General features: G+C 36.7%; 1 pseudogene; it reads left to right on the forward strand.

Moving 5' to 3' along the window:
- Positions 1-388: 388 nt before the first annotated feature.
- Positions 389-1,946, forward strand: LOC150035229 (uncharacterized; annotated as a pseudogene).
- Positions 1,947-8,717: the final 6,771 nt, after the last annotated feature.

Below are 8,717 nucleotides of genomic sequence, written 5' to 3' on the forward strand. Positions count from 1 at the left end.
CGTCCAAGAAGATCAACAAGTCCAAAGACCGATCGTCCAAGAAGATCATTAAGCCTAAAGACCGATCGTCCAAGAAGATCATTAAGCCCAAAGGTCGATCATCCAAGAAGATCATCAAGCCCAAAGGCCGATCATCCAAGAAGATCAATAAGCCCAAAGGACAATCATTCAAGAAGATCAACCAACTTAAAGACTATAGGTTATTTGAAAGCATCAAAACATTATGTATTAGAGATTGTATTCACTTTACAAACAATTAATACAAATACAAAGTTCAAGTTCCACGAAATAAATTTCTCTTGAAATCTCGTGCGAACAAATTGGCACTCCCTGTGGGACCTCTCTACTTCTCATTTCTCTCTCGTCATCCAAATCAACAAATCTACATATGGCACTAAAGAAAGTTGCATCCAAAGCTACCATCATCAGCAACACTTACATAAGTTCTATCATCAAGGAGAAAATCTGGGAACAGTTGATGGAATCTCCTAAAGGCAGGATTGTCATCAAAGAAAATCCCTTGTTTGACAACTATGCTTCTTCTTATGATTCATCAGATAAAGAATCACACTTTGATGTAGTGTCTGTCATGGTGACTGACATAGCGGTTGAATCGGCTATGGCAGAGATGGAGAGAAAGATAAATCTCCTCATGAAAGTTGTAGAAGAGCGAGATCATGAAATCGCTGCTTTAAGAGATCAAATACAGGCTCGAAAAACTGCTAAGTCGAGTCAATCTCTAGCTACAAAATCCAATGACAAAGGAAAGAATATCTTGTAGGAAATTCAACCACCACAATCCACCTCTGTTGCCTCCCTGTCAGTTCAACAGCTGCAGGATATGATTACAAACTCCATAAAGGCTCAGTATGGAGGACCATTGAAGTCATTTTTTATGTACTCCAAGTCGTATACACCAAGAGAATCGACAATCTGAGAATGCTAGTTGGGTATCAACCTCCAAAGTTCCAATAGTTCAATGGAAAGGGAAATCCAAAACAACATGTTACTCACTTCATTGAAACCTGCAAAAATGCAGGAACCAGAGGAGACCAGCTCGTCAAGCAGTTCATTCGTACTTGAAAGGAAACGCTTTCGATTGGTATACTGATTTAGAGCCGGAAGCGATTGACAGCTGGGAATAGTTGGAAAGAGAGTTCCTCAACCGCTTCTACAGCACAAGGTGCACCGTTAGCATGATGGAGCTAACGAATACAAAACAACGGAAAGAAGAGCCGATCATCGACTACATCAACCGATGGAGAGTATTGAGTCTGGATTGCAAAGATAGACTCACTGAATTATCTGCAATGGAGATGTGCACCCAAGGCATGCACTGGGAACTTCTCTACATTCTGCAAGGGATAAAGCCTCATACATTTGAGAAGTTGGCAACACACGCTTATGATATGGAGCTGAGCATCGCCAACAGGGGAACTAAAGATTTTCTAGTCCCTGAAGGAAGAAAATACAAGAATGAACCCAAGGGCACTGAAAATATCGTGGATAGTGCCACAAGAGAATCTATGGTCGTTTAGATGACCCCGCTGAAACTTTCCTCCAAAGGAAAAGAAACAAAGTTTGAAAGAAAGCATGATGACGGCCAGAAACATCGCCCAACTCTCAAAGAAAGACATAAAAAGGTTTATCCATTCCCCGACTCTGATGTTACCTACATGCTGGAGCAATTATTAGAAAAACAACTTATTCAACTACCAGAATGCAAGCGTCCAGAACAAGCAAGAAAAGTAGATGATCCTAATTACTGTAAGTATCATCGAGTCATTAGTCACCCGTTTGAAAAGTGCTTCGTGTTGAAGGAGCTAATTATAAAGTTGGCTCGTGAAAAGAAGATTGAGCTGGAGGTTGATGAAATAGCTCAAATAAATCACGCGGCAGTAACAATGATTTCAAGTGTCCCAACACCGTCTGGGTCTCATAATTAAAGAGAAAGCTTCATCCAGTTTGGGACTTTTGAGCCTATAGTCGTTCGGTTCCAACAAGAGATTCTGACAACAGATTTTTAAAGCAAAGATGATCATGTTGAAGATGATAATGAAGGTGAAGGAAATCGGACATGAGGATTTCCATGAGTAGCGGAAAGTTCTTTCCAAATTTCAATCATATATGAACATATACAATTACAGTCACAAACGGAAACAATACGGTTATGCATAAATTGAAATTACAACATGTTTTTCTACAGATCAAGGGAAAAAATCAACAAACCTTTGAAGACTCATTTCAAGTTGCTTGATCACGAATGTTTGAACAAACCGCAACACTGCATTACTCAAGCGCTTGTACAACATGACCGCTACACTGCACGATCACAGTGAACTCAAACAAAGCGATCACAAAGTCACAAACACCCCAAACACCACGAATGGCCTTTACAAAACCTCGACTGTGTCGAGTTGAGTATGACACCACCAACAAGGTTACCTCAGTATTCTCGGTGTGAGAATCCAGAGTGTGGGCTCTATGTGTACTTAGTTAGAGGCGAGAAACCAGAGGAAGAGCAATCATGTAAACGATTGAGCAAGTGGGAAAAGATAAAGCCTATTGTATAGGTCGATGCCCAATCATTTATCAAAAGCTATGCGATCGTTTAGCTAATCGTCCAGCTGAGTGTCTATCGTGTAGGAACACTCCACGATCTTCTAGTCTCTCTAAGCTGTCGTTTAGTAAATCTGATTTACTTGAAAACTATACCGTGAGTAATTTTCGAGAGTGAAAATCTCAAATTAACATTACTTACCAAATTTAGGAAACATTTTTCCTTTTATCTCATGGTTACCATGAAACCATCAATAACCTCTCACTCAATTGATTATTAGAGAAAAAGAGATAATTATCCAATAATTAATATTATTATAAATATATATGATAACCAACTTACCATACTATATTTATAACCTATAGTTTTAATATTTCATCTCATGAAACATACAAACCATAACTCTTTTTATATTTCACGACACTTAATGTAAATCTCATTTACATTAATCCTCCACTAGATGTATCTCATACACCATACCGATCATATCATATATACCTCTTGTCAATTTGAACATTTCAAATCAACACCAAGAACTAATCCTCAACTTAAATCCATTGAGCTACCAAGGGGACTGTTCGATTGAATTTGTTTGCGCAAAAACTTGTTAAATGAATTTTAATAGCGACGAACGGAACGAATGTAATGTCGCCGCAAAGATGGGGAAATGGAGAATGGTGGATGTGATGGCATTGATGATGACGTGTAGATGATGTGTATGTGCTCTCGATAATAAATGCGATACTATATTCTAAAATAATGTGTGCGATGATGCTGATATGCGTTCGTAGTATGCGTTCATGTAGTACGTGCGTGTCACAAGTTTTCTTGTACTGGAACCGAGTATAATTCCAACGCAAGTTTCTCAGAGTGATATGAGGTCGAACACGGGGATTACGATGACCAATGCGATATTAATGTGATATATGCGACCGAAAACAAAATAATAATGAATTGTATTGGGAAAAGTAAAATACGATGATAAAATAAGATGCGATGACAAAATAAAATACGATGATAAAATAAAATGCGGTAATAAAATAAAATGCGATAACAAATAAATAAATAAACAAATAAATAAATAAATAGAGGACTGTCTTGAAGATGTGCAAGTATCTGATGGAATGAGATGGCAAGTCTTGTGAAATGTATCAAAAAGAGAATGGGCTAGGGGAAAGGTCATCGCAAGTTTGTCAATCCTATTGATGACGCAACTAAGGTTTCGCTTTCTCTTGGCTTACACCTCTTAGTGATCAGCCGCGTTCCCATATGTCTATGGTGAATCAGGGATGAACGTTACGAACGCAAGGTTGTTTCCATCTTTGGAAATACTTCTTACTTTAGTTAACGCATTCTTCCAACCTTCTTTCGAGTGGTGGATTAACATCTTCACTTCTGCTCTCACAGGTGAAGATGCTTTTGAGCATGCATTAGCTAAACTTAGCTAGTTTCTTCAACAAGGTTTAACTTACTCGCTTAATTATTCCCCCTTACCCTTGGGATTAGTTACACATAGTGAAAGAAATGGACGATGAAGGTATGGTGAAGAACAAAGAGATGACGATGACTATGATGATGATATTAAAAGATAATGATAAAGCGTTTGTTATAGATGGATGAATGAAAGATTAGACATGAACACGATTGATGAATAGAAAGTGAGAACAAATAAGGAAAGCATGTCAATGTCTTGACACGGATCCCGATCGGAGACGATTTGCTTGCCAGCGTGTAGGGGGAATGTGGTGGAGAAATTCTTTCTCAGGCTTGTTTTCCAGGTAGAAGTGATCTCTGCACAGAGCTTCTCTTCGGGAATGTGAATGAATTTCTTGCTTCCGAGACTTCCCTTTTAGTCTTGTCTCGTCTTTCTCCCCAAATTTTCTCTAAGTTGTCTCTTCAGACCAGTCTTCTTTCTTTGAAATTGATGTAGCTATTTATAGACCTTGGCACCTTCTTCGTTAGTGGTCCCGCTCTGAAAAGCTTCTTTTTCTGCCACGGCTTGGTGGAAACGTCCGCTCTGCTCCACATTCAATTTATCAGATCATACAACAAAAAAGCTTTACAATTTCAGAAATCCCTGTGAATACGTCGCTCTTTCCCTCTAGGATTGATCGCCGCATGCAGTGCAAATGTGTTGATCTTTTTATCCACGATTGATCGTCGCATGTGGTGCAAAATGCGTTGATCATTTCGTACATGATCGAACGTCGCATGTGGTGACCTGTTTCCTGCAAAACAAAGACTTGGACATTCCATTTTGCCATTACAATGGGGTTAGCGGGTGTGCTTCCGACACTTTACAAATTTTGCGTTTTTATGCCAATTTCTATACGTTCAATGTAACTTTTTCCTTCTTTTTGCCATATAATCTAAATAAGATGGTATAAATAACTTGTATTTCTACAAGTTATCAGGGACCTTAGGGACTTGTAGCTTGAAGCTCCAACGGTAGGTGAATAACTGACTAAAATCTTTAGTTAGGGGATCCACCATCCGTTATCTGCCAGACACTCCACTAAAGACCGACAACTGAACTCTCCTTACTACAGATATATTATGTGTCCATCTTAACCAAACTGTGCGATAACCTTTCACAGATCACTTGTAAGTATAGGCCGACCAATAACCATTATGCCCCTGTTGTTATATCTAACTCCTAAAGTACCATGATCCCTCTAATGAACATAAGTCATAGTCCTACTATGACTAAGTCTTCTCTTCCAAAGAGAAGTTGTGGCCACTATGTTCAAGCCCCGGGATCAGCTCTTAAGGGAGCAATCTATCTACTTACCCCTGCTTCGGGGAAGGAGTGAATTCTATCTTGTGTATTGAGTTCTTAGCTCTCAGATCAGACAAGTTCCCGAAAAGGTAGGTATGTTGAGTTGGCAATCTGGCCACTCTCAACTACTCGATCGTATCAAGCCAAGCAAAGAGTTTTTGTCTTGGATCGTATCAAGCCTTCAACTACTCGAACTCCAATTTTCCAAAGATAGAGTATGGCCACGATAGAAGAAGGAAACCAATGTCCAATGTCTACTGCAATTTGAACTTCAACTTTCAAGAGGCTAAGTATCTTCACATCAAAGAAAGATCGACCTTTAACATCTTTCTTTGATCGTCTCAAGACAACAAGTGATCAACATAAAGGAAGGATAAAAATTTTGAAGGCAATATCATTTCATGAAGAAAACAATGACAAAAATATTCACAGTCGTGTTTCTTCACGCATGAAGAGGAAATTGTCTGTTGATATAAATACAAAAGGTTCCTTGATAGTGAAGCGAAGACTCATCATATTGACGAATTCTATAAATAAAGAGGAGATCAAAGCCATGATGAAATAAGAGCTTCTAAAATTTAAATGTTTCGCTCCTTATCGCAAGAGCCTAAATTGCATGGTGCTTCTGGCATGCATGAGTTTAAAAGGTGAATGACTCAATTGAACTACGTTATGACTTGATCCCTGTCATTGTAAAGCGTACGTAGGCAGCTTAAAAGAAACTTTAAGTTCAGTCAACAAAAAAAAATATTTGAACTACATCATGACTTGATCCCCTTTTTCCAAGGGTATGTAGGCAACTTAAAGAAATTTAAGTTCAATTCATAAAAAAGGGTACCACAGTCACCCTATGTATGGTGTACATGACAGATTGAAGATGTTCATCCCTGTTGGAAGCAACACAACAAATTGAAGATGTTCGTCTCTTTAAGGAGCTAACACGGTAAATAAAAAAACACACACTTGGAATGACACTTCACTTCCTCTTCGAAGTCAAGTTCAGAGGCTTCACTGCTTCCTCTTTGAAGTCAAATTTGGATGTTTCATTTCTTCCTCTTCGATTTTCAAGTTTGGTGCGACTTCCCTGCTTTCCCTAAAAAATATTATTCCCTACAGCTTCGCTCCTTCTCTAAAAGTTGTTGTAGTTCTACCATCTCTACAAAGATGTTAGTACTGTTGTTTCTTCATCTCCAAATTCGAGGATCAGACTGCTGCTTTGATGGTTACACCACTATTTCTCCATATCCGAATTTGATGGTTGTGCTGCTGCTGCTTCCGCGTCTCCAAGTTTGAGGGTTGCACTATTGCTTCTACAACTCTAACTTCGATAGTTGCATTGATGCCTCTCCATCTCCAAATTCGATGGTTACACTATTGCTTCTCTGTCTCCAAGTTTAAGGGTTGGATTGCATGCCCCTTCATCTTCAAGTTCAGAGGCTTCATTGATGTTCCTCCATCTTCAAGTTGAGAGGCTCCATCGATGCTTCTCTATCTTCAAGTTCAGATGTTTCATTGATGCTTCTCCATCTTCAAGTTCAGAGGTTTCATCGATGCTCCATCTTCATGCTCAAGCTTGGAGGCTTTGCAATGCCATCTTCATGCTCAAAGTTGCAAAGTCAAGCCTACTGCCAAAGATTCATTGGTGCTTCATCAAACTCAAATGCGGAAGATTCACCGATATTTCAAACTTAAATGCGAAGAATTTGCCGATACTTCAAGCTCAAATGTAGAGGATTGTTCGATGCTTTGTCAAGATTAAGTGCAGAGGACTGACCGATGCTTTGTCAAGCTCATATGCTGATGATTCATCGATGTTTCATCAAACACAAATGCGAGCCTTGGCCGATGTTTCGTCAAACTTAAATGCGGAGAATTTGCTGATGCTTTGTCAAACTCAAGCGCGAAGGCCTCATTGATGCTTCTCCATCTTTAAGTTCAGAGGCTCCGTCGATACTCCTCGATCTTCAAGTTCAGAGGCGTCAATGCCTCTCCATATTCTTGAACTAATAGCTTATCTTTAAGCTTTATTCGATGTTGCCACCTTATTCACTTCACCACCCTATTAGCTTTAACTCCTATAAAAAAAAGTGAGGGCAAGTTGTTAAAAAATGGTGAATTAAAAAAATTAAGCATAAAAAAAGGAGAGGGTAGAATTGCAAAAAAAAAAAAAAAAAAAAGATTCAATTCATTGTATAAATTTGATTAAATTCGACTTGTTTCTAAAAGAGAAGAAACAAAAGGTGGAAACAAAACGTAAAAAAAAAAATAAAAAAGAAGAAAAAGAAACGAAACAAAAAAAATAGAAAAAAGAAAAAAAAAAGTAAAAGAGAAGAAGAAAAAAAAGGAAAGAAAAGAAAAAAAATGAAAAAGAATTTATTTTTTAAAAAAGAAAAGAGTAGTATGAACAAAACAAAAAAATGCCAAACAAGAACAACAAAAGAAAAACAAAAGAAAAAATGTAAAAAGAAAATTCCGAATAATAAGAACAACAACAACAACAACAACAACAACAACAACAACAACAACAACAACAACAACAACAACAACAACAACAACAACAACAACAACAACAACAACAACAACAACAACAACAACAACAACAACAACAACAACAACAACAACAACAACAACAACAACAACAACAACAACAACAACAACAACAACAACAACAACAACAACAACAACAACAACAACAATAAGAATAATAATAATAATAACAACAACAACAACAATAATAATAATAATAATAATAATAATAATAATAATAATAATAATAATAATAATAATAATAACAATAATAATAACAATAATAATAACAATAATAATAATAATAATAACAATAATAATAACAATAATAATAATAATAATAATAATAAAAAAAAAAAATCCATATTTATCCAAATCTCAAGTTCAAAGTCCTAGATTATTCAAGTTTCATGTCAAAATTAGTTTAAAATTGTAATTCTATCCAAATCTCAAGTTCAAAGTCCTAGATTATTCAAGAAAAGAAACTTGATTTAAAATAATGAGTTTTTTGTTTTGTTTTGTTTTTTGTAACACTTGCCTTCGGATTCTTCAAGAAGTTGTTCAAATTTCATTTCTTTGATTGGGGCTTATTGTAATTTTTCATTATTGGTCTCTTTTTCCATTTTTTTTTCTCATGCTTTTATTTTGTATAGTGGTTTGCAAGTATACTAGAGTAGACATTTAATATGTTTTACATCATCGTAAAGTATACTAGGATTATTTTCTTTCTAGATGACTTGAATTGTGTTATTTTTTTGTCCTTGACTTGTGGTATTCCTTTTTTTTTTTTTCTCTCTCTTTTCTTTCAAATCTTTGATTGATATCTTTACCTGTTAGATTGAAAGTGTTTAT

Source organism: Benincasa hispida, chromosome 7 (genome assembly GCF_027475165.1).
Source record: "Benincasa hispida cultivar pf3 chromosome 7, pf3_genome.v1.1, whole genome shotgun sequence".
In the NCBI taxonomy this organism is placed as follows: domain Eukaryota; kingdom Viridiplantae; phylum Streptophyta; class Magnoliopsida; order Cucurbitales; family Cucurbitaceae; genus Benincasa; species Benincasa hispida.